Below are 27,485 nucleotides of genomic sequence, written 5' to 3'. Positions count from 1 at the left end.
TGAATCACTCTACTTGTTAAGTTGGTAATACGATTGTTAAGTGACTATGGCTTCCCAGTTGACTTTGCAAAAAGGGAATCACATGACCCTGGGACACTGCAGCTGTCATAAACACAAGTCAGTTGCCAAGCATCTGAATTTTGATCACGTGATCATGGGCATGCTGCAATGGTCGTGTGACAAATGGTCATTGCCTGGAATGATCTGTTTTTGACAAACCCATGTTGGCTTCTGGTTATAACTTTGCTTGCTTCTAGGTGTTTGCAGATCTGTTGCTTGATTTCTCTTTTCCAGGATCTTCCCAGGTATTGATATCAGGATGATTGGTCTGTAGCTTTCTGGATCCATTTTTTTAAAAGAGGCAACTCTGAGAATTACCTGCAGAAGTAACATCAGTCATATTTTGGGAGAACAAAGTCCAGTTTGAAAATCACCAAGTTGGGATGCTCCTTTCCTCGGAATATTAGGTATAACTCCCCGCCCCCGCCCCTTTTGTTCTTGCGATCCCTATGAAAATTTCTCCATTAAACCACTGACCTGGATGGCAAGAACCGCAAAGGAACCGGGGCGAAGCAATCCTACTGAATCCGCAGGGAGAGCATCCGGGCATCTCCCCGTCCCATAAACCTTGCTCTTAAGCGATAGGTGTTTAAAATCCCGGCGCTGATTTCAACTCAAGTCTCACTCTCAGGATGGCCCCTTCCCTTCCTTGAAAGCAGCTGCGGTCTCCGGGACGGGCCGCCTCCACCCTCGAGAGGTGCACGCTGAAGGTATCTAACGCAAGAGCCGAGGCGAGAGGGAACTCCTTCGTGCTGATGTCAGGCGTGGCGTAGGCTGACTCGCCAGAGGGTGTGATTGCGTTTGGCTGAGCTTCAGACAGCCCCTCTATCTTATCCTGTTAACTTCCCGGTGCTGAGGCGGGCTGCGCGAACGAGGTACTGTGCGGACCATCCTGCTTGCTTTCCCTTTTTCCTCGCCTTGCTCGCTCGAGGCAAGGACTGAGGGCGCGCGCCGAAGGAAGGCGTCCAACCCGGAATGCTTGCCGTGGGCGCGAAATGGGGGAGAAGTTGGAGAAGATGCAAAGCGCGGGCGTTTTCGGGGCCGGCGGGGCGCCCCTTTGGCGGCAAAAGGACTCTGAGGCAGATGTTCGAGCCCCAGATTGCGCTGTGAGCTGTTACCGTAATAGTTTCGCGGGGCTGGAAGGAAACCTGTGCAAACGGTGTGAGGGACTAACTGTCTTTCCCGCTTCCAACTCTTGTCGCTCGCCCGCTGGTCTTTCAGGAGGAGGGAGTGAGCGCGGCGGCTTGTGTGTGTGGGGGGTGGTGGTGGTGGAGGGAACCTTCGAGAGATGCAATCTGGGGAGCGTTTTTTTTTTTAAGGTTTCTTTAAAATATCCATGATTCCGACGCAGGTCCTTGGAGAAACCAACGGACGGCTTCTTATTTTAGCAGAGAGAGAGAGAGGGAGGGAGCGAGAGAAAGAGAGAGAAAGAAACAGCCCTTTGCATGTTTCAAGAGAGAGAAAAAAGATGGGTAAAGAAACTTCAGAGTACTGTCTCGGGTGATTCACCTCGGACTGCTTTGCAAAATGGCATGCAGTGTTGCCCCAAGAAACCATGCGAGCGCAAACTTTCTTTGCTTTTCAACCGCCCCTCCCCGCCCTCTAAGAGGAAGGAAAACTATTTTAATCCAGGCTGTGGTGGGTTGCCTAGTGCGGGTTGAGTGCTTTTCAACGTGGCCGTTGCCCTGCTGGTGTCAGCGAGTCCTTCCTTGAAGGCTTTGCGGCTTTATCTGATCTCAGGGAAGGCCTGCTTGGCTTCATTTCCTTTGAATAAGTGGGCGTTGATTATTTGGATTTATTGAGCATAACATGGCACAGTGTTGCATGCCTCACGATTCTGCTGCTGAGGATCTGAGTATATTTGTGCTCTTTCCACTTGGCTGTATCTCTCTCTGCAATGCAGGAGACAATTAAAAAAAACAACAACCAGTGGACAATAGGACATTATTTCAATCTAAATAATGGTGAAGTCCCTTCCTAGGGATAAGAATATAAGGTAAGTGATGCCCTGCTTGGTCCAGATGGATCCCTAGCCTAACTTGTGCTGCAGTCTGGTCTCACAGTGGCCCACCAGCTGTCCACATTTGTCTCCAAGCAGATGGCCTTCAGAAGCAGTCCCATTAAAGTTAATAGCCCTTGATCTCCATGAATTGGTCCAACTGTTTTTTGAAGCCAGCCAAATTGGTCACCAGCACCACATCTCTTGATTCTGCATACAGTAATGTCTGAAGAAAAACAACCCCCTTTTTTTTGTTCAATAGGATTTATTCCATAGTCCACATTACAAAAGTGTCAGAGTTTTCTCTAGTTTCCTTCCTGAAGACTCTTAAATGAAAATGTGGAAATGTTGTAAGAGGCAGCAGTTTTTGAGTAACTATCTTGCATTACTCTACTGTAGCCTCTGCCAGTCTAAATGGTAGACAGCAGTTGAATTTCAATATACATCTCTCAGGAGGTTCCCTCAACCCCTCCCTAACAGAAAGCTTCAGAAGGAATTTGGGGAATTTGTAGCAGAAGAAGCCTTATTCTTTGCACACTGAGTGGGGGAAAAAAAACCGTATAATGGTTCAAATGTGTAAGAGCCAATATAATCAAGGAAATTGGAGAACTGACCCAACTTGCACAGTGGAGGTCTAACTATTGGTACCTGGACCATAGAAGCAGCTGGGGAGATGGTCCAGAAGCTAGCTCTCTGGGGGCCGTGGGAAATGGTATCAATCTCATTGCCTCAAGATATTTGTAAGACGAGAGGAAACCTGACCAATTAGGAATGTCCCAAAATGAAGGTCAAAGTAAACCAGGTTGCATCTTCAATTCATCGGCCAGAAAAACTGTGCAGTAAAGACTTTCTCGGTCCATCCATAAGGCAAGTGGATATGAATTTGAATGGACAGTATGTAGTCTTTTGGAGAGACACTGGAGCTATAGTCTATCATGGTGTACACTCAGTACTTTGTCAAGGCTCAAGCAGAAATGGCCTTTGTTAGGCTTTTTTTTTTCAGTGAAAAAAATGGAATTTTGCAATGGTGGAGAGTCATCCATATGCCATGCTGTTTGAGGGTGACTGAGCAGAACACATATAGAAGAGCCACCAAGAAGGCTCAAGAATCAGCTGAGAGTGGATTTCTTGATCCTGACATAAGGGATCGGCTGGAGTGGAGGAACTCAGTTCAAATACAGGCTGAAGGGGGAAGGCCAAGTAAGTCTGGTAGCAGAGAATAAACCCACCCACCCAAGATCCCAACTTCAGTTAGGTGGCAGAGAATTCTAAGGTTTAATTAGTATGACCCTCCTCAGTCATCTTCACCAGTACCATCTGGCAAAGAAAGATGGTTTTGTGTAGACTGTAGAAAGCTTAATAGGAAAACAGCCAAACAGCTCTCTTGTGCCTTGCACTGATGACCTGCTGGAGCAACTTTGGACAGCCAAATACATTTGAGTTGGCCAAAGGATACTGACAAAGATCCTTGTTAGAAAGTGGTATGAAGAAGTCACCCTTCATCAGGGGTGTCAAACTCGCAATGTCACGTGATGTGTCGCGATGTATCGTGACTTTTCCCTTGCCGGCAATGGGGTGGGCGCAGTTTCGGCATGATGCGTCCGGCCCATGGGCTGGCAGTTTGACACCGCTGGCCTACATCATGCACCATAAGTTGTGATCTATAAATTTAACATGTTCTTGCTTGGACTTTCCTAAAATTGGTCCTTGAGTTGCTCAGGAATTTCAATCACTTTCTTCTTTCTGTGCCTTAAAATCAGTCTTGATTCCTGGTGACTTCCTGACAGATTCCTGCAGTTTTCTTGGCAAGATTTCAGAAGTGGATGCCCCCTTCCTATGGCTGAGAAAGCGTGTCTGGTCCAAGGTCATCCATCTGGTTTCGTGCCTAAGGCAGTACTAGAACTCACAGTCTCCCAGTTTCTAGCCGATGCCTTAACCACATCAAACTGGCTGTCTCTAAATCACTGTGCTAGACATATTTAGATAATATGGCCATCTTTTCAATCACCTGAAAGCATAGCTGGAACACCTAGAAATAATTTTCCCACTTATCAGGGATATCAGATTCATTATTAAGACCAAGATGTTCACAATTGAACCAAACCAGATAATTGGATAGGTCATTTAGTTATATCCTCTTTGATAGGGAAGAAACAGACTATCTAGGAATGCCCTGCCCCAACAAGAAAAGATAGATGGGATTTTTCTTGGGATTACTATAGGGGTTTGTGCCAAGGAAGTCACTCACAAGACTGGTGCTGTAGTATAATGTGATGCTGTAGACTGAGGAGTGCCAGGTTGCAACTGCTTCAGCTGTTATCTGATGTTATGAGTTTTAGACGTTGCTGTGTTTGTCTTACCACCCCTTGCTGAGGCATCATTGACTGAGTTAACGCGAGTGGTGCAAGTGAACCATGCTTTTCATCTGGAGATCTCCAGATGATAAAATGTCAGAGAGGAAATCCCATTGGTTTGCGTATGAGAAGGAATGTGATGCCATCGTTTGTACCCTTGAGAAACTAAACACATAACAGATCTATGGGGCCCATTGTTTTGAACTCAGAACTGTCCACCTAACACTGAAGTGGCTAAAGTATGTTCAACACAAGAAGATGATTGTACATCAAGTCTTGCTCTACAGAAGTATGATTTCAAGATAAAATACATTCCAGGGAGGATGGTCACACTGCTATGGTAGATGTGTTGCCCAGGATGTTGATAATTCATAGTGGAAAGTAGAAGAAAGGTTGACCAAATAATGGAAGGATAGCGTTTATAGATTATCCCAATTCATTTTCTCTTTATAATGTTCTAAGTGTTATGTCTTAGCGTAATATTCTTTCCCATGAGAACTTTCAGGAGTTGTAGGTTGTTTTTAAATCAGCTTTCACTCCCTAATCTACTTTTAAAACTGCGGCTGTTTCAAATAACCAACCTCATTGTCAATGCTGCAGCTTCATTGCTAGTCTACCACACTGAGTTTGAATACCTACTCCCAAGTATGGAAATTCAGGCGATTTCCTCATCCTCTTCCTTACTTGAAAAAGGATTGTTGTTTTAAAATGCAAAGACAGTACTCTGGGGACATTGACCTAGATGTTTTTGTGCTTGAACTGGAGAAATGAGTGGAATGTACCAGCTCTCCAACAGCTTTTTTTAAATCTATTCTTTTATTGTTTTTAAAACAGTGATAAAAAAGAAATGGGGAAAATTAAATAATATATAGATTAATGAAATATGGCTTTGTACAAAATACAGTAGTTTTATAAAGGATAGTTATATAAATTTATATGAAATATGTGGATATTAATTGCATTAGATAACTATATATAGAATTGTAACTTTTTACTGTTAAAATGATATATTGTAGCTCCACAGCAGCTCTGATAAATGCTTGCAATTAAGCCAAGAAGCTGCTAGAAATCTGAAGAAAAAAACCAGAAAGCTTTGCTTCAGGATTCAGGTTGTCTCTTAGGTAGCTGCTTTATTAAATATTGTGTTGTTGTATATTTTTCTGTATTCATTTTAAATTGTGTTCCAGCTTTAAATTTATCTTAATTTCTTGGGAGCTGATATATAAAATCATTAATTCATATTAGTCCTAGTCAAAACCATCTTATGATCTGCTAAGAACGTTGAACATATTATTGAAAACTGAGCTTCCAATATCATGTACTTTGAATTACATTATTAAAATAAAGTTTGATTTTCTTTATCACATATGAGATTGATTTAAATCCCAAAGATGGAAGGAAGGGCTGAAAACATCAATTGCAAGCATTGTCTATGCTATAGGACAACATGTTGTGTTACAAAAAAATTTATCTTTGATTTGGAAGAAAGGCAGTCATTTCCCCATGTGACTCACCACTTCTATGTTTTTTCTGAAAACAGGTTTTTCTGTACTGTGACTTTTAATTGAAAGTGCCAGATTTTTGGGGGGGTCTGGGCATATGCAGTATTCTATAAGTTAGTCGTGCAGTTAAAAGTGCATTTTAATGTATTTATGAAGGATGTTATCAACATTTTATTGAATAGTTATATTGATAAGCAGATAGATCAAGAAGTGGCCTTGAATAATTACTGTATTTTTAAGGTAATGTGCATTAAATGCAGTGGATCTAAACAAGGCTTTTGATTTCTTTTGATTATTCTGGTAATTCAGAAATTCTTGAAATATTACGAGTCATCTAGGTCAGAGGTCCCCATCCTTTTGAGCCCCAGGGACTGATTACATGGAGAGAAGTTTTTCCACGGACCAGAGGGTGCAGGTTTTGTGTGCTGTCTGCATCTCGCAGATGGGGCTTTGCTTGTTTGTGTGGACCGGTTGCTGGCATGCCGTGGTCCAGTACTGGTCCACAGACCGGGGGTTGGGGACCTCTGATCTAGGTGGTAAAGCCAGAAAAATAGCTGTGTTATGGCATGTTTGCAAAATAGTCTAGTAGTTGTTTGAAGAAGGTTGTTGTTGGCAGTTGGCAGAATTAGCCTGCAATACTGCATTCTAACCACTGTGCAACAACAGCTCTTCAAATATGAAATACTCAAAGTGTGCAAGATAATACCTGTAATTAAACGATCAGCCAGTATTTAACAGGGCAATTTTATGCACGTCTACTGAAGAAAGAGTTTTTTTGGAATTCATGGGTGTAATTAGAATTATAACCAAAACTCTGTTTTGTTTTGTTTTTCATTCTGTAATATATGGCCTGGCATACTTGTAATTGTTTAAATGTTTCCTAGAATTGGAAAACTACAGATGGAAAAAACTAGGGAAGAGTTCACTTGAATAGAAAGAATCAGCATTCAGAAACAAAATCTAAAGCATGAGTATGACCCAGAGAGGAGGTTCTTTGCCTGGATAGAGATGGAAATTGCTAAGCATAAATATTTTTTATAAACAAACAACAAACAGTAGATGAAGTGGAGACGTGATTTATTACCCAGGAACATCATTGATATTAGGGATTAGTTCCAAATAACTGGGGTTCCATAAAAAATTAAACCAGGCTGCGAAACAACTAAAACCAAGAGTTTAGATCTGAGCTGGCAGATAAGGATTGAAGCAGCTAGCGACAGGAGATTACAAAGCAGAACTGTTTTGATCTCAGGACTGGATTATATTCCAATGGTGAGATTTATTTCAGAGGTAACAAACCCACCACGTAGTTGGATTACACCAACTCACTCCACAGGTAACTGGTACAAATCGTGATGACATGAAAATGATAAAATGTGCATTACCATATCATGACACATGCCCTGGCCTTTTGCATCTGAATCCTAGTACTGGGTACACATATATAGATTATAGCAGTTTGTGTTGCATTATTATGCAGATTTCATTTTCTGTTCCTTCCTGTGAACACTTGTGATCAACTCTATCCAGAATGCAGAATAACAGAATAACAGAAGAGTTGCAAAGGGACCTTGGAGGTCTTGGAAGCATTACTGACTCCCAAGTGAACTTCCAAGGACTTCTTGCTGATATACATACATCCCTATCTAATAATGCATTTGGTGATGCTGTCCTCCCACAGATTTAAATATGGTTTAGTGGCATCTTTGAGTTTTGCACTGAAGGACTTATGCTCATAAATATCATAATTTCCTGGCCTTCTGAATTAGATCCGAGTTCTGGGCACTTGCCAGCTTCTTATTCTTCCCCAGGTACATACCTTATTCCTCTTTATGGCAGAATCTGTGACATCTAATGCCAAATGTATGGTTTGGAGTTCAGTTCCCATCAGTGTGGCCACAAGCTAATTATGGTAGCTGTAGTAATTTCAGGTTGTCTACTGATCTAAAAAAAATGTAAATTAATTATTCACATAACAATACATTAATCCAAGGGCCTACATCAGGGATGTCAAACTCAATTTCATTGAGGGCCGCATCAGCATTGTGGTTGCCCTCGGGGGGGCTGGGTGGGTGTGGCCAGGGTGGGTGCAGCCTACTGGGTGGGCATGGATGGAGTGAGTGTGGCCTACTGGATGGGCATGGCCAGCTCTGCATTGTTCGCGTCAAGGGTGCCTGTAGGGGCCTGGGCAGGAGTGGGACAGATTTGAGGGTCTCTGGCAGAAGGGGGTGGGACCGGAGCAAGCGCCAGGGCATGGTCCATTTCTTCATTCCTCACAAAGGGTGACACTTCCCCAGCAGGCACCCAGGGGACAGGGCCGATACCGCAGGGGCTGGTTCCTCGCTGTTTCTAGACGGTCTTGTGGAGCTAAGACTGAATGCGTTTCAGCATAGATGGCCACCACAAAATTGTACATTGGCTCCTGGCCAAGGCAGAGGGGGCCGTTCCCTCACTGTTTCCAGGATGGCTTCACGGGCCACATGAACCACTTCGTGGGTGGCATCTGACCCCCCAGGCCTTGTGTTTGACATGTCTGGCCTACATTTTTTTTTTCCTGTGTAAGGTTGTTCTTGCCTTTGACTGATGTGACCTTACAATCCCAAAAAGTGGATGGAGCTGGATAAAAATGATTTGAATCAAATATGATTTAAGTAAATGTTCCCAATGTATTCCTTCGCACTCATTAAAAATTACAGGTTGGTAACCCTGGGAGAGATTCTGGGGTTGCTATGCTGTTACCACTAGTTATATGCCTCTGCATCAGTTCTTTCCACACTCCTCTTTTGATCGGGAATTGTTCTCCTTTGTTCTCCTATGTTTTGGAAACCATTCTGTGGGTGCTATTATCAGCATTTTGCACCCTAAAGTTTTTGTGCTTATCTGGTGAATAAAATTATTTTAACAATAAAATGACATGATAACACCAGTGTGCAGAGCACACAATAAAGGCGCCACTGTCCACCTTCCTTTACCTTTAATCAACTTCTATTTGTAGGTGTAGCCTGCTTTTATCATTTATTGTTCAGCATGTTGGAAGAATTAATGATGAAGAATTTCTTAAAATTGCACATGGGCAGTAGGAACCTTTAATTACTTAACAGCTATTTATAGATAATTCATTATAAATGTGAAAAGAAATCTTCTGAGAGCAAATCAATAAATAAAGCCTCTCCCTCCCCCCAGTATCTATTAATGATGAATAGCCTATAAACTGTTCCAGTACTCCATCTGCCAACATTAAAAATAAATAAAAGTGGCTGGACAAACAAGGAGGAGACTTCCAAATGTTGCTGGAATATGGAGGAGGCATGCTTTTAATTTCTTATTATTGCACGGTTTCATGACTCTGTTGGTAGCTTGTTTTGCCTGTTGTGCCTTTTGTCCGATGAACTGGTATCTTAGGTTGAAGGATAAATTAAAATACTTTTAATAATTGATCAGTATTATGAGAGGATCTGAGCCATGGGGAGATGACATCCTTCATAATACAGCATTATACTTAGTGCTTGTGCACAGTCATCATTTTATTCTACTTTCTGCTAATTAGAAGAACACCAGTGTCAGGCATAATTTATTTCGCAGGAAAACAGCAACAATCCTTCTTTCATCTATCAAAAGATCGTGTCTTAAGCTCACATCTAACTTAAAGGGGAGTTAAAATTCAAGAAAGGTGGCTTGCAGCCTTCCTTTCTCCATTATTTAATATGGGGTGGGGAAAATCAATAGATTTACCACAGAGGGAACACGAAGAGAAGGGGATTATGGCTGTTGTAATTGCAAAGTAATAAAAGAGTTTGCTTTAGGTGAAAATAGCAATGTTTGAAAAAGTGTCTAAGTCAGTGACAGCATGCATTGCTGATAACATTCTGTGGCAAAAATCTAAAAAATGGTGCCTAGTCCATCATGTAATTTGCAGGTGAGCTGGAATTGCAGTCAAAAAATTACTCTGCAAGATGGGAAAGGCTGATCTGTTGAGTTGCAATTTGATTTACAGGGGATAGCAATAACTATATTTTGCCATATCAAATGTGGTGTTAAAAAAATACGTATGTCCCAAATTCATTTTAAATTAAACCGTTAAATTGGATGCAGTGAAGTTTATGTACAATATTTTTAGAATGATTCCTTGTAAATATGCTTGTTAGCAAACAGTTTTAGTTAATTGCTAGACTTTTTTTATAAACAATACTAAAAATCCTGATACAGTGTGAAGAATAAATTAGAGTTTATTTTTATTGCCCATCTTCAGTATTAAAATAATATTTTGTGCTTTTCTGGGTATATCTTTAAAAAGTTATTTGAAGATATTTGAAAATCTAATTGGAATCCAGTGGATCACTGAAAGCACATCTTGTGCTTCATGTTCTACAGTATCCATCTGTGCCTCAGATTTGATTCCATTGAATTACAAGCATTTTGATTTTTTTAATTTTGTATTTCCCATTTGATTTATTTACTGTTAAGCAATTAATATTTCTTTTAATTCAATAGCCATCTCATCCAGGAAGATTGGCATAAAACCAATTGATATTAAACTGATCTATATGTTCAGTTGCTTACTCAGACTAGATGGGTGAACTGCTTATTTTTGTCATTTAGTTCCATTTGCAAAAGAGGAAAAGCAGTGCTGCAGTAACAAATGTTAACCTACTCTACTCCACACCAGTCATGCATGTGCTGTATTTTTTATTTAAAAATTATCCTTTGAAAGGGACAGAAATATGCAGATATTTTGCAGATATCAGTAACTTCTTGTGTGTCAATTCAGTTTGAGGTGAAACAATAATGCATCTCGGAATTATGATTATGTTATTTTAAAATATTCATAGAAGATGAAACCCTATATATCTCATCATTATTTTGCCTACTTATTTAATTTCTGAAAGCTGCAATAGAGATAACAACATGTGTCAAAGTCCATATTTACCTATGAAATAAGAGACTGTTCTTGTACAAAGATCAGTGAACTTTACAAATTCAAATGCAATCATTTTTAATTTAGGTATATAAAAGAGCTTCCCGTTCAAAAATTAACTCAAAAAACAATTTGGCACTAATCTGCCAAAGACAATATTATCATTAAATCAGAAATGGCTATATCAAGACCTGTAAATAATATGGACATCTGGAATCTTACTGCATGGTCCAGGATTCCGGAGACAATCCAGACTATATTTGCCTTATAAAAGTACTACAAGCAGCAGCAGGGTTCTGATGAAAAATGGAATTTATTGAATGGAACAGGACATAACTCGTAGGCAGGAAATATATGTGTTTCTAAATCCTAAAATAATTGTATTTGGTTTTGGATGTTCTTTCTGTAGTATTTTGGGAATAAGTATAGAGAAAGGTAGAGAAAAAGAGAACAACCAGCAGCAAAGTGGATGGACTCAGTTGAAGTGAGTGCATCGTTGAAACACCCGAATAACCAGGTTAGGAATAGATCTATGAAAATCTATGTAGTTGATAAGAATCAAGACTGACTCAGTAGCACTTAGTCAAACAAGCATAAGTGTGTATTTTGATAAGTTGATTATGGAAAAAAAAGCCAGCTTTCCCATTTTTCCATTCCTAAATATTAATTTATTGAAAAAGTCCAATAAACTTTTATATCCCAGGGTAGGTAGTCCCCTATACCAAAAGAAAAGAAAGCCATGTGGCTCTAATTTGGAAGCCTGATTCATGAAAGTTGGAAAAGATGGGAGAATCCATTGATTGTGGTTGGGAGTAGAGAATCAGCCTTAGGGATATTTTGTTCAAGTTGCCTTCCATGCAGCTAGCATGAGGCTCTGACTTTCTGCCACAACAGAGACAAAGGTGGTTGTAAGAAATGTCAATAGAAGATTGTTTTCTTTATGCAAGCAAACATCTGTTCTCTCTGTCAAATTGTGCAAAGTCCATATAGGGATCTAACAAGCTGAGGTGTGTTTGTTTTGGAATTACAATTCTTCCTTAAGGTGTGCTTATTTCCTGAGTGATGGACATTGAAGTCAAAGGAAGAAAGGAATTGCTCTTTAACAGCTGCTTGCAACTTGTCAGACTTTGATCTTACCTGATGAATGAAGGTGCAACTTGTTATATTTCATACCTGCATTTCCCAATGTGAGATTGGGAAGGGGGGGGCAGTGAGAGAGAGAAATGCTGGACTCAGAAGAGGAAGAAGGGAACTGTTGTTGCCTCAGCTTGTTTTAAGACCAAAGCTCTGAAAATATGTGAAACAGGGAAGCAGGAACAACATGACAAGAAGAAAAAGAAGAAACCTTGTGTGCATTTTAGGTATAAGATAAATGCACTGGAGGTTATGGACATAGAGAGAGTGAAACATAATTAATGGATTTGGGAACCCATCTTCTCAGAAATAGCTTTTCTCTTCTTTTTCTCTTTCTAGGACTGTGCAGTGATTGGGATTTAGTTCAGAAAAGATAGTTTGGGGTATGTGGGAGTGGAAATGCAGCACTTTCATTACACTGTGCTTTTTTCCCCAGGATCATGCGGCTGCTGCAGGGAAGTACACATGTGCTCAGAACCAATTTTTAAGAACCACATGTAAAGCACTGCATGGCACTAGTGGTTCTGCATAATCAGAGGAAAATCCCCCCCCCTCAAATAATCAAAGTTTGTAAATAAAAAGAAAAACACACTTTTTTAAAAAAAATCTACAATTGATTGAGAAGGTCTGGGAAGCTTTGAGAATAAGAAATATACTAAGATGTCAGTTGAGGTGACACAAATTGGAGGTGGAAGAAACTGGGAATTGGTGCTCCAACACTCTTCACTGAGAGAATCTTCTAGAGGTGGTAATTAAAGACAGTATTTGTGTATACGTATGTGTGAGAGTGGGGAGAACTATGTGCCACAAGAATAAAAAAAATCCCTCCCATCTCTGCATTATATGTAGTTCTTCAGCAAGCAAGATAAAGACTCTTCAGAATCTCCATTTTATTGTTTCTCTCTCCCAGATTGTTGAATAACAAAACAATAAAATCTAAATCCTCATGCTATATAAAAGAGCAGAGGAAGACTGGTGGGGGACAGAATAGAATACAAAATAACAAGAGTTGGAAGGGACCTTGGAGGTTTTCTAGTCCAGCGCCCCCCAACCTTTGTGGCACCAGGGACTGGTTTTGTGGAGAAAGGTTTTTCCACAGACCAGAGGGGGCACGGTTTTGCATGCTGCTTGCATCCTGGAGACAGGGCTTCATTTGTTTGCATGGACAGGTTGCTGACATGCTGCAGACCAATGCGGGTCCAAGGATCGGGAGTTGGGAATCCCTGTTCAAGTCCAACCTCCTGCTCAGGCAGGAAGCCCTATATCATTTCAGACAAATGGCTGTCCAATCTCTTTTTAATAACTTCCAATGTTGGAGCATTCACAATTTCTGGAGGCAAGTTTTTCCATTGATTAATTGTTCTAACTGTCAGGAAATTTCTACTTAATTCTAGGTTGCTTCTCTCCTTGATTAGTTTCCATCCATTGCTTCTTCTTTCTACCTTCTGTTGCTTTGGAAAATAGGTTGATCCCCTCTTCTTTGTGGCAGCCCCTCAGATATTGGAACACCGCTATCATGTCACCCCCTAGTTCTTCTTTTCATAAAACTAGACAAACCCAATTCCAGCAACCGTTCTTTATATGTTTTAGCCTCCAGTCCCCTAATCATCTTTGTTGCTCTTCTCTGCATTCTTTCTAGAGTCTCAATATCTTTTTTATATTGTGGCAACCAAAACTGGATGCAGTATTCCAAGTGTGGCTTTACCAAGGTATTATAAAGTATGAGCACATCATGTGATCTTGATTCTATCCCTCTATTAATGCAACCTAAGATTGTGTTGCCTTTTTTGGCAGCTGCAGCACACTGCTGGCTAATATTTAGGTAATTGTCTGCTAGAATTCCAAGATCCCTCTCACAATTACTACTATTGAGCCACGTACCACTTATACCAGTGATGGCAAACCTAGAGACCGAGTGCCCAAAGTGCAACCCAAAACCCACTTATTTATCGCCGGGTGCCAAGTGGACATGGCCCACTGGGTGGATGTAACTGTGGTGGTCATGGCAGACTGGGTGGGCATGGCCAAGATGGGCGTGGTATCCTCAATGTTGCTGGTGGGGAGGGACGCCTGTGGGGGCTGGACAGGGTTGGGGGAGATCCAGGGGGGAGTCTAGTAGATGGGGCGGTGGGCAGGAAGCTTGTCCTGCAGGGTGAGGTGAGGCAAGGCAAGGCAAGCCAGGGTGGGGGTGCAATTGTCGCAGGGCAAGGTGAGGCAGGGGCCAGGGTGGCTGCTGCCTGACACAATCGGCCCCCGCACACAGAGGCCAGCGAGCGCATGGGGGCTGGCAGTGTCCGTCAGCAGCCACAGCCGGCCTGCCCCTTGACCTGCACACTCTGGGGCTCTGCAGTCCGCTGCCAGAAGTTCAAGAAGCTGTCTATGAGCTGAATGGCCGGCCGACGCTGAGGAGGCGATGCAGTGGGTCGTGCCCGGGAAAAGGAGAGCATGTGAGGCCAGGAGGGATGGGACGGGGGGAGGGAAACCCGCCATGCTGGGATGCATCCGGCCATGTGGGACCTCATCGAGTTAGCAGGCGGCAGGTTGAAGAGGGACGGTTGCCATCTCTGGGGCATGGTGCGCGTGCCCACAGAGAGGGCTCTGAGTGCCGCCTCTGGCACCTGTGCCATAGGTTCGCCACCACTGACTTATATTATACTTGTGCATTTGGTTTTTCTTGCCTAAATGTAGAACCTTACTTTTTTCACCATTGAATTTAATTTTGTTAGTTAGCGCCCAATGTTCAAGTCTGTCAAGATCCTTCTGTATTTTAAGCCTGTCTTTTGGTGTGTTGGCTATTCATACTAGCTTGGTGTCATCTGCGAATTTGATGAGTTCCCTATCTATCCCCCTCATCTAATCATTGATGAAGATATTGAAGAGCACTGGGCCTAAGACAGAGCCTTGGGGTACCTCACTGCATACTTTCTTCCATGTAGATGCAATTCCATGTTGAGTGTGGTTGGTCAGCCAGTTACAAATCCATCTGATGCTGTCTATCCCACATTTTTCTATCTTATCAAGAAGTAGGTTGTGGTCTACTTTTTCAAATGCCTTACTGAAATCCAATTAAATTATACCCACAGCATTTCTCTGAACTACTAATTTTGTCACTTTGTCAAAGAATGCAATTTGTTTGGCAAGATCTGTTTTTGACAAACCCATGTTGGCTTTTGGTTATGACTTTGTTTGCCTCTAGGTGTTCGCAGATTCATTGCTTGATTATCTTTTCTAGAATCTTCCCAGGTTTTGCTGTAAGGTTGATAGGTTTCTAGTTATCTGGATCCATTTTTTCCCCTTTTTTTGAAGATGGGAACCACATTAGCTCTTTTCCAGTCCTCTGGTAGTTTCCCGGTGCTCAGATCTTTGAAAGATATGGTTCAGTGGTTCTGAGATCAAATCTGCAAGTTCCTTCAGAACCTTAAAGTGTAATTCTTCTGGTCCTGGTAATTTGAACTCCTGTCTTGGAATTAAGATGCACAACAAGGTTCCTCTTCTACCACCATTCCAAGGGTTGACAAGAGAACCTGAAGGATTGCTGATCTTATTGTGTATACATTTTCAGGTTTACCTGCATCAGGCAGGTTACTGTAATATTTTCCATAAAACAAAACTAAAAGCACTGAAATGAGCCAAAGAGGGACAGGATTAAGATATAGTGCCTACCTAAAATGTCTTCGGCCTTTATTTATATAGCTGGACTGCCTCTTCTTCGTTATGTCTGCCCATCTCATCAGGCGCAGCAAAAGAGGTATGCCCGGTCAAAGAGTTATATCTGGCAGGACCCATGAGGCAGATCTTTTCTGCTGTGATGCCCACCCTGCATAACATTATCCCACCAAGATGAAACTGGCCCCATTCTTGGTAGCTTTCCAGAAGTCCTACAAACATGGTTATGTCAACAGGCTTGGGGGTCTTGATAATTTAATGGGGTGGCTACATAATAACACCAAAGATTTTTCTTCTTCTAGTGTTTTTTAAAATAATATTGATATTCTTATTGTGGAATGTTTAAAGTGTTTATTTTTTATGATGTTTTAAATTGTATGCTGCCCAAAGTTATGTTTGCTAGGCAGGCAGCTTTATAAATGTGAGGAATAAATAAAATAAGAGAACGGGATGGGAATTGGATGAGAAACAAATAACAAAAACCACGTGGGGCTCCTTTCATGCAAGGTGGGAAATAAAACCGTGATTTCACCCCATTCCATGTTTTAATCTGTCTCTCCATCCAAAGCAATAAATTGTTAGTCATTAAATGCAGAATTTGTCACAAAACCTGTCATGTAGCTGGGTGGGTCTAAAGCAGTGTTTCTCAACCTTGACCATTTTAAGGCATGTGGACTTCAATTCCCAGAATTCCACAGCCAGCAATGCTGGCTGTGGAATTCTGGGAGTTGAAGTCCACATGCCTTAAAATGGTCAAGGTTGAGAAACACTGGTCTAAAGTGACATGGAATGGTTTGGATCCCTTTCTGATTTTATAAGGTACCAGCCAGAACAGTGCCATTTTGATGAAGCTGGTTAAAAGGACAGACCAGGAGGCATTATGAACAACTACATTGCAATGGAATGAATAAACCTAGGATCTCTCTTCAATTTTCCTTTTCCAATGTCACACCTGCCATTTCAGAGTTAGAAACTATTATCTTTGCTTGTATGGAGCCCAGACCAATTCCTATTTTGCTTTCAGAAGTAAAGATAAGATGTTTCTCATCTCAGTTTCTATAGGGAAGCTATCTGGACCAGCACCATCTGATGATGGGAGATTGTTCTCCATACTTGAATCAGAAAACCAGCTCAGGAGAGCTCAGGTTAGGTTTGACTACATAGTCAAACCACATAGTAGGGCTGTATTACTATTATACTTCTCGTGTTTCCTGTTACCTATTCCTTTAGCAACTTATGACTATAACTTTGTTGTTTGTATCTTATAATTTATGTTGATTGCTTTTATTTAGTAGCCTATTATGATTTAAGTTGGTTGCTTATTTAGTATCCTATGACTACCACTGTATTGTATCTTATGATTTATGATTATTGTATTTTATGATTATGATCATGATTTATGTACACTGCTTGCATGTACACTGAGAGCTTATGCACTGGAGAAAATTCCTTGTGTGTCCAATCACACTTGGCCAATAAAGAATTTTCTATTCTATTCTGTTCTGTTCTATTACCTGCTCTAGAAACCCCAGTGTTGCAGCTCTCAAATAATTGAAGGAGAATACCTGGAGACATCATGAGAGTCAAAAAGGTGGCCACCCTTGCTACTTTCATCATCCCTCTTTATTCACCATCCTTAGCAGGCAGATAACGCCTTCCAGTATTACTGACGGTGTAGCTCTGGTGTTAATGTTCACTGCAGACGTTTGGTCCAGTCAGGATGGAATGAACACATCTTGCTTCTCCCTCTCTTAATTTACATTCATTGGGATATTGGCCACTATAATCATCAGTATCTCTTATTTTGATTTAGTTCAAAGTTCTGGACCTGTCTCATGGAAGCCAAGGTGAGCATGGCCCTTGTTGCTTGTAAAAAAGAACTGATGAGCAGCCAAATTTCAAGCATATTTTCACAATCATTAATGTGGGCAGAGCATTTTTGATTGGCCAGAGATGCTTCAAAATGCATGAAAATGTGAAGGCTGCTTCTGTTCACAGCTCACTAAAGCATCCACATTTGTTTTCATGATTGTGCAGCTGTTGTAGAAGCCACCCGCAGCAAGCCCAACATCCTGGGAAAAGACATAGTTGCTTTATTGAGTTGCATGTGAGTGCTGAGATTGTGCTTCTATGCCTTGTGATGAATCTCTTCCTAGTTGATTCTGAAATATTTCCCAGTTTGAAAAGGAGAATCTGATCAGCATTAATTGCATTGTACAAAAAGAACACCTGAATTGTGCTGGTCTGGAAGGGGCCAGTATAACAGAGAGGTGTTATAAGCTTTCTCGGCATTTCCATCAAGAAAGGAGCATGCTAAATCAATTCTAGGCCAAGTTCCCAGCTGGTGGAACTTCACTTACCTGCTGTTCAAGCAGCAGTTTCAGAAATTCATGGCTATGTTTGACATGACAAGCAGGCAACTGGATAGCTCCTTACTAATGAGAAAACAGACTCACGACTGAAGGAGTTTCTCCGCTTGAGTCATTTTCTTTGTGACAGACCCGTTAAGACTAGAGGCATTCTCTAATGTGTGCAGCAGCTAAAGCCTTCCAGGTTGTAGAAGGAGCCCTCAGCCAAGAATACCATATCTGGAGGAGAAGGCTAGACATCCAGGAGATGTTCTATTCCTAGTAACTGCTAAAATCCTGATTCCAGTGTAGTGCTCTCTTTGTCAGGCCTGAGCATGCCAACCTCATCTTGGTATAGCGTGAGCTAGAGCAGTGTTTCTCAATGTTGGCAGCTTTAAGATGTTGAACTTCAACTCCCAGCATACTGGCTGGGAAGTTCTGGGAGTTGAAAGTCCACATCATAAAAGCTGCCAACTCTGAGAAACATTGAGCTGCTAGTAGAAGGGGAGGTTTCTAACCCAGCTAGGTTCGCATTTGGTTACCTCCCTCCATGGCTTCTCATATGCAATCATTGGGTCTCTATGTGCTGCTTTTTCCATTCAGGTATAAGTTGAAGAAACTGGAAATACTGTCTGCATTGAGTTGACTGTTGATTGTAGATAGAGTTTTGCATCTTACTTGAGCTGTAATAGAGTGCTGTTGCTGTCAGAACTTGGGAAAATAATAGTGAGAGTTGGTGGTATTTTAATAATGTTGTCATTTTAATGCCACTTAATTGCCTGAATAGTCCAGTACTCTTTTGTACTTAGTTACCTAAATGGGATGTTGAAAATGGTCAAGGACATTCAAAATTTACAGTTCTGGAATAGATTGTTCTGGTTTCTGCACAAATACTGCATTTTTCTGACTACGAAATAGAAATCTTATTATAGAAAATTTACTTCTGGAAAAGTACTGAGCTATCCCCAAATAGCTAGACTTGCAAGTTCCAGGGGGAAGAAAAATACCAGAACTTTCTCAAGGCTAACAAACCATTCAGTCCCTCAATAATAAATTTTGTACATGAGTAGAAACATTTTGAAAAACACTGTATCCCAGTAGTTGATGGAATGTTCAGACTGGGAGGTGCTAACCAATTGATAATTGAGAATATAAGAGAATTAGATGTTTGTCCTAGAGTTGGATCCATTGCCTCAGTGTAAGAACAGAGAGTTCTGTTTTATTAGTTATTTCTGTGTGTATTTGCATATGTTCTCAATTTGTTGTAATAGTATCTTTTGCCATTTTTTTCTGCAAGTTGGCTGGTTAGTAACAGTTGGCATGGGCTGCCAACTTACCTATTTTTATGGTTGTGGAGTAAAAATTAAGGGAGGAAGGAACTTGTACAAAGTTCCTGCCATTTCCCACTGTTTAATATGGCTGGAGCATTCTTTGAGTTTTTATTGGAATAGAACAAGGAGCACTCAAGTCCTTTTTGAGTTTTGTTCTGTTCTAATGCAAGCAATTCTCAGTGTTCTGACAGAAATTTCTTGAAACAAAATGTGTTTTTATTTTATGCAAAAAGTATGGGCAAGAGTAGGATAAGGAAAGTGAAGGATAATTTTACGGGGAAGGTATGCAGTCTGGGTGAACCTTTTTTTCCCAGAGAAAATTGATGGAATATTTATTATTCTACTGTTTGAAGATGGACAGACAGTTATCCAATTGGATTAGATCAAATAGCAGAACTCTATACCAAGACTGTTCCTTCTCAGTGTAAAGAATAGTACTTTTAATGCATTTGTCAGTAGTGCAAGCAGTCTTGAAGAACTGTTGACATTGAGGAGTTTGGTTGAGCATCAATGCACAAATGAACCATGGGAGTATAAGCAATTAAATTGACTTTAAATACTAAGGAGGAAAGTGCTACTTACTGTGGCTCCTTTTGTGTTAGTCGTTTTACTGTTCTTTGTTGGCAGTTTATATGCAATATAAAATCAAATGTGCAGCTTATTCTTTTTTTCTCGACAATTTCTGAGAAGTAATATAAGCACACATTAGTGCAATGTAATAGTAGGTTGCTCTATGAACACAGGAGGGTGCTGTTTGAAATATGTGAGGGCAGAAATATTACAGACTGGAGGTGGTATCCTTTATCTGGAAAGTGAGCCGTTTGCTTACTTAGGGAGTATATTTCCTGTCCGTCTTTGATTCAAAATGTACTGTAGGTCTGAAGTAGTTTTAAAAAATAAACATATCAGTAAATTATAAAAATGCCTAAACATAAGATTCAGAGCAATATATATAAAGCTTCATCTCTCACTATTCCACAGCTTTCTGTAAAAAGAAAGATATAGAAGGCAATCAAAAATTGGATTTTGCAGATATCTGGAGGGAGAAAACTCAGCATTAAGAGGGTTCTTAATTGTTTGAGCTACTCATATTGCTACTGAAGCTTTTAGCACATGAATCTGGAAAGAATATACAGGCTTCTATAACTGGTCTATAGAATCCAAGCAATTTAAGGATGAGTGTATCATCGCCTCAAACTAAGCCAGCCAAAAAAGTAATTAAATGATGACAATTTTGGAGGACTGAGGAAAAAAATCATTTTAGATTCTCCTTTCTCCTGTTTGTCATTTTCTTGCTTTTGTCAAGTTATGCAACCTACACAATCCCACAAGTGTTAATCAGTTTCAAAGCCTTGCAGTGCCACAGAACAAACTCCATAGCCAGGCATCCTCAAAGACTGCTGTATATTTTAGCTTGGAGACATGGGGAGAAGAGCAACACTGAAGGGGAAGACAAGATAAATATTGAGATTGATCCACTTCTGTTAATTGAACTGCCTGGAATGGGCTCTAGTAGTCCCCAAATGTTGTTCTTTCTGCTCCTTTAGGCAGCCACCTAAGCAACCTATGAAAAAATATTATTGGGCAATCTTTGACTTAATTCGAAGTTCATGGAATCCTTGAAGACAGAAAGAAAACAGAATTTTTAAAAAAATTTTAAAAAACAAAACAGAATTTTTTTTTTTTTTTGAAAGAAATGCATTTATTGGTGGTTTTGAAAAGAAAAATGGTGAAGGGGAAGGAGTGGGCAGGAAAACTGACAATTCAGCTGTTGCAGTTGTTGAAGTCTAGTGACAGTCCCAGTAATACAGGATTGCTACAACTGAACAATAATTGCCCCTCTTCCTATTAATTGGATAGCAAGTGGATCTGCAAGTTGGTGTTTGAATGCTGGTTGTAATGTAACAAATTCATAGACCTAACACAATATATGAGAAGATTGGATGATGTGTAGTCCTCCAAATACAGTTCATTTAATTTGTTACTGCTAGCTACAGTATGTTGCTTAGAGTTGTTGGAAGCCACATGTCAACATCTGGAAGACCACATGTTGCTCATCTCCATGTTGTTATGCTAGCATTGTTATAAACCTGTTATCTATGTTTGTACAGTACAGTGACGGCACAAATGGCTTTAGTTCTAAAGGGCGATTCTTAGCTCTGAGTGTGTGCCACAATGTTGGATCCTTGATGCCTTGATGGATCTTCTCTTTTGGTTACATGGAGTCGAGGAAAGGACTTGTCTTTCCTTATGCTAGTTAAAGACAGGTGTACACAAGGTTTCATCCAATTTTGGGAGGCCTGGGGGTTGTAGAGAAGGGAAGAGGTTGCAGAGTGGGAGGGTGATGCATCACAAATATATGTACTAGTACTGTAAGCAAAGGTTTTTGATTTTAGCCAGATTGGAAGGAATTTGATGGATGTGCCTCTTCATGTTATCTGTTAAACTTATTTTAACACTTATACCAGGGTTTCCCAGCCTTGGCAATTTCCATGTCTGTGGACTTGAACTCCCCAAATTCCACAGCCAGGAGGGCCATTGCTGAGACTTCTGGGAGTTGATGTCCATTCCCATTCAATTTGCCAAGATTAGGAAAAACTGACTTACAACTACAGGTTCTGGGTACTTCCTTCCTAAAAATGGTGGGAAATTGGCACCAGGTTTTATTAATTATTACAGAAGGAGGCTCTGGAGTTGTAGAGGGGATTTGAGGGACACAATGCAGACTTGAGGACGATTCAGTTGCCTTCCGTTGATGTTCACAAGGGAAGTACAGAGAGGAGAGGAAACAGTTGGAAAACATAGCCATAGGTGATTTTTTTTTTGTTTTTGCAGTATAGTAGGTCCATAGCCATAGTTGGATAGGTGGTTGATCCTTCATGCTTCATTAAGAAATGTTTTATTTTCTTCACAATATGAGCTCTCTGTATCTCTCATTATATCTCCTGTCACTCTCTGTCAGCCCAGTTCACCTCATGGAGTTGTTGTTGTGAGGAAAATAGAAAGAGGAAGGAATGTTGGGTATGGTTTGCCTTATTTGAGTTGTTTGTAAAAATGATAAAAGGCAGAATACAATAAATAAATTATAAATAATTCATAGAACAATGTGATGGAGGGTTAAAGCTCTTTTTCTCTCTCCAAGTAGTTATCAAATAAATAATTAAAGATCGAAAACTTTTTCCAGGTTCTTAAAGTTGGCCTTACACCCCCCCCAAAAAACAAAAAAAAAACATTTGATCCATCTTTAGCAGTGAGTGTTCTCAGATCCTGGCAAATAAGCATTTCTCCCCTTTTCCTATTGTTCGATAAAGAATTCGATAAAGGGAGAAGACAATTGGCTTCTGGCTTAGTTTAGGCTGCCATTTTTTACCATTTTTATATAGCCCAGTCTAGAAAAGCGGAGAGTGAGTAATTTGTTCAAAACATTTGCGAGTGGTCCTGTTATTCTAGCACAGGGGTAGGCAACCTTGACTCTTTTATGAGGCGTGGACTTCAACTCCCAGAATTCCTGAGCCAGCCAAAAAGAGCCAAGGTTGCCTACCCCTGTTTTAGCAGAAGAAATTCAGAACAGAAACTGAAAAATCTGGCTTCTGCTCTCGCCTAACTACAGTATTTCATTAACTCTTTGATTACAGTATATTCCAATTTCATGTACATAATTAGGTTGACATTTCAAAATCTCTTGGTAACAACACCATACATAATTATACCTCTATTTGTTTTATGTACATAAATATAGTATGGGAAGTTATGTGTTTCATATTTCCCACATATTCATGATCATCAAATTTTGGAAAATTATAAAGAGCAGCATGTGCTGGAAATATCTAGCCTAACCCAAGAATCCTATGAAGACCTTAACTTGAGCATTTTCTTTAAAAAATAAAATAAAATAAAAACACACCTATTCTCTGCTTAATTGCTGCTGATAGATGAACACTTTATGCATCAACTAAAATAAATATAAGAGAAAAGTAGTCTATCAACACTGCATACTGTACCTATGATGCTTCTTGAATGTGGGATCTCTTAGCCTATATATTTTTAGGCTCAAAATGAAACCTATGATTTATGGCTAGTTATTGCCAATCCACCAGAGTTTTATTTTAAGTATACATTTCTCCAATCTATCTGACTTACAGACTATGTAAGACTATACATATGTATTTTCCTTCTTTATGGCTAGATTAGCTAGGATGGCAGAGCTGTGTTATGATTGCTGCGTTTGATGATCTCATTGCCCTTTCTGATCACTTCAAATCATATTCCTTGCATTTGGGCAGATACTGTTCTGACCTTCTGATCCGGAAAGTTCCCGAGCAGATTCCAGGGTTTTCTTCCCTGAAATCTGACTCCAACCTAAGAGGCTGGGACATTGATCTGTGGCTTCGTTCTCTCTAGCATCTGGTTTGCATTGCAAACTCCTGCCCCCTGGAGCCAAGGGCATCTGCTGAAAATCTAAAATTAACAGCATATGTTGATCGAATTAACTGGGCTTGGTGACTCCAGCCTCCTGGGCTGGCTCCAGAGCTGGCTCAGTTCTTCTACTCTACGTATTTTGCTCAGACATTTGTGAGAGGATGGTTAGGTTCATGTCTAGGGTAGCAATGCTCCCTCGACTCTCATTTTTGTAGTTCTAATAATGGTAGAGGAATGTGTTTCTCTAATCTGTTCGCTGCTGATGCTGCTTGGTTTCATTTTCAAGGCTAGGATCAGCTCTTTCATAAGGTGACCAACTTTTTTTCAATGAAAAGGAGGACACAAATAAATTGAAGAAAAAAATATCGTAAATAAATGAAATATTTTATTCATTGCAACAGTAATACAGAATACACTATAATATGATAAATGCATAATAAAAACATTTGTAACAATAACATTTTATATTGTAATTATGCTTCCATGCCGCGCCCTCGCCCGCAGCTGCCCCACCAGCATTGCTGCCCCGCCGTGTAGAGCAGGCCCCATGGCTCCCAAAGCACCAGATGTGCCGGCTCCGGCTCCACCCTGGGGGACAGCCCACCATCAATACACCCTGCCTTCAGCCCCCCCGCCAGCACCACCGCCCATCCTGCACAGCCCCATGTAGAGCAGGCCCCATGGCTCCCACAGCACGGGGGCAGCCAGCCACTGCTGCCCCTCATACCCCCGCCTGCAGCAGCCCCGCCGCCCCTGCCTCTTGCGCCCGCAGCCATTATTGCCCTAGCAGCGCCGACGATCAAGAGAAAGTTACTGTGGTATCGCCACTCCAGTCTCCTCCAGGTATCTTTGGGACTAACTAGGAGATGGTGTAGTTGGGAAGCAGGGAGGGGTGCAAAGTTCCTGCCAATTTGCCTTCGCTACAGACAACTTACATGTGCAAAGTTTGCCGGCCAGGTGTTTTGGCATGCTCAGCAGCAATTCCTATTGGCTTTCGAAAGCCAATAGGGAGAGTAGCACAGCTCATGCAAAAGTTGAAAAAAAACCATCAAAAAAGGTGCCGGAACGCCGTTCTGAGCATTCTATGAGAGAAAAAAAGCCTTGCAGATTAGTCTTCAAATATCGAAAAGGAGGACATGTAGGAGGACACTTTTTGAGGGAGGACAGAACTTACAAAAGGAGGACTGTCCTCCCTAAAGGAGGACGGTTGGTCACCTTAGCTTTCAGCATTCATGGTTGGGCAGGAAGAATAGATCTCTTTCTTTTATGCTGTCCCAGTCTAGCACATGCCTCAGTAGATTATGAGATGGGCCACGGAATTTACTATGTAAAAAAGGATTCCTGTGGCATCTCACAATGAAGCTCTAGAGTAATGGGGAGACTTTGCTATTCATTCATTCTGGCATGGTAAAGTAAGAATTTAGGGCACATATTAGATGAAGTGAACAGTAATTCCTCAAAGTCCTATAGGATTTGGTCAAAGCAAACATTTTTTCTGTGATCTCAGATATGAGACTCATGAAGCAATATGCCACGCCACTCTCTGCTCTGAAGAAAAGGAAGGCAAAGTGACTTAAGAGATGCCATAGGTTCAACAGCACTGGCATTTGCCTTAAACCTGTTCTGAATGACAGAGCATTACCTGTTCCTGTGAAATGGGTCCAGTGGTACAAGGAACAAAGAAGTGTACTGTGTCCAACTATTTTCTACAAGTCTGTCTTTGTTGTAAGCAATTGATGTGTTCCTGGGGACAGTGCAAAACATCCAAAAACTATCATGCAAATTACAGAAGACTGATCACAAGACCTTATTACAAGTATTATGTATCTTTTTCTTCTTCTGATCTCCCAAGAGGTATCTGTGATGCAAACTGATGACCATCTTGTTTGCATAATGTTTTTATTGCCCTTTAGGCCTTCTGCTATAGAAAAGAATAATTGCAGCTCAGGGTTCATCTGTGGAGACTTTGATGTTCTCTGGGCTTGGTTGTTTTCTTGCAGACATTTAGTTACCCGGCTAGGTAATACCATCAATGAAGATGTTATCTATTTGGGTATTGAAACATCTGCAGGAAAACAACCAAGCTCAGAGAGTACCAAGGACTCCACATAAAATATTTAATCACCACTGCTTCTGTTCTTGTATTATTTATTAAAAACATTATATGTAATGCTTCTTATTAAACATATCGATGTAGTTTGAAAGCAATCATAAAGCTAAAATAAATGAGATAATATAAGATAGATACCACAACAATACATTGGGGGGAAATGCCTTTATCGTTCATACACAAAAGATCTGCATGAAAAGATGGGCCTTACGTTTCCCAGCTGCCGAAACAACCAATCTTTTCTGCTTTCCTTTCTACCAATAGAAAAATAGCAAATAAAGTCAGGTCATCAGATATTTGAAGATTGAAGGGGATTATCCCTGTTGGCTCAGATCTTCATGACATCCATAACATTATGAAAACATGCATTTATTTGTCTGATAAATATACACACTTCCCCTCTATGACTGTAGTTGACTCCCGTAGAGGAACTGAGATGTATGGGATTTAAGTAGTTGGGAACGTGTATTTACGGAACCAATTTGCAAAGAATCCAAGTGGCTAGATGTGAGCAATTTGGAATTACTGACCATTGTGTACGTTGTAAGTTGTGGGGGCTGAAGTATAAAAGACTCTGTACTTCTTTAAGATAAATCCATTAATAGGAAGACTATTAAACTAATTGCACAAACTGAAAGATGGAATAGATGGTTAGATAGTAAACTCTGATATACAGATACTTGACTTACAATCATTCATTTAGCAACTGTTCAAAGTCGGAAATGGGATAACTTGCTCCAGCCAGCTCACCGCGGCTGGCTTACCCCAGCTGACTTGCCCCAGTCAACTTGCCCTGGCCAACATAACACGGGACAACTCAACATGATCAACATGATGTGGGACAACTCGCCATGGGACAGTTCAATGTGGGGATAACTCAATGTGAGATAACTGTACTGTTATCCATCGCTGTTTCTTTGACATTATTGTAATTTTTGTCATGCACATTTCATTTTGTCCCTCCTTTAGCATCCCTTCTTTAATGATTCCATGCCACCATTCCTTCATTATTTCTTAGGTAATATTGAAGAAATGGTGGAATAGAATTAAAGAACGAAAATCTTCAGTTTCCCCATAGTCATGTGATCAAAATTTGGGTGCTCGGCAACCAGCATGTATTTATGACAGTTGCAGCATCTTGTGGTCAGGTGATCACCATTTGCAACCTTTCCAGTCAGTTTCGGACAAGCAAAGTCAATTGGGGAAGCCTGGTTTGCTTAATGACGGCTTGATTCACTGCAGTGATTCCCTTACAGCTATGGCAAAAAGGATCGCAAAATTAGACACGACTCAACTGCCTTGCTGAGCAAGGAAATTTCTGGTTCCAATTGTGATTGTAGGTCGAGAACTGACTGTAGATGAGAAACATGTTCCTGATTATTTTAAAATGTAAGTGACAGGATTTTCTTTCTGGCAAAGATACATTATTTCCCACCAATTTTTCTGTAATTCAATTGTTTATCAAGGGTAAGACTTGAATGCTGAAAACTGGGATTCCAAATGCCATTTAATCCAATTGTTCAGAGGATGGGGACATTAAAATATCTTCACTGAGCAGCTGACTTCCACTAAGCTTATTCATTCTGAGTATTCATTTTATTTAAGAAAGCTTGTTATCCTTTCTCATTTGCTAAAATCCTCCCTAGT

General features: G+C 40.6%; 1 protein-coding gene across 3 annotated transcripts in view; it reads left to right on the top strand.

Moving 5' to 3' along the window:
• The first annotated feature begins 601 nt into the window (after window positions 1-601).
• The window catches only part of DGKA (diacylglycerol kinase alpha), an 86,758-nt gene continuing 59,874 nt past the window's right edge, over window positions 602-27,485 (top strand). Inside the window, exon 1 of one of the 3 annotated variants that reach the window (XM_039326779.1) lies at window positions 602-770. The gene's annotated coding sequence lies outside the window, so the exon portion shown is untranslated. Of the gene's footprint in view, window positions 771-793; window positions 936-977; window positions 1,167-27,485 lie in introns of those variants that run through there. The other 2 variants (XM_039326778.1, XM_039326780.1) reach the window with 2 other exon arrangements.

This window comes from Crotalus tigris, unplaced genomic scaffold (genome assembly GCF_016545835.1).
Source record: "Crotalus tigris isolate CLP2741 ecotype Arizona unplaced genomic scaffold, ASM1654583v1 scf7180000024345.2110221, whole genome shotgun sequence".
NCBI lineage: Eukaryota > Metazoa > Chordata > Lepidosauria > Squamata > Viperidae > Crotalus > Crotalus tigris.
Note: the sequence above shows the minus strand (reverse complement) of the source record. Positions and strands in the feature narration are given on the sequence as shown.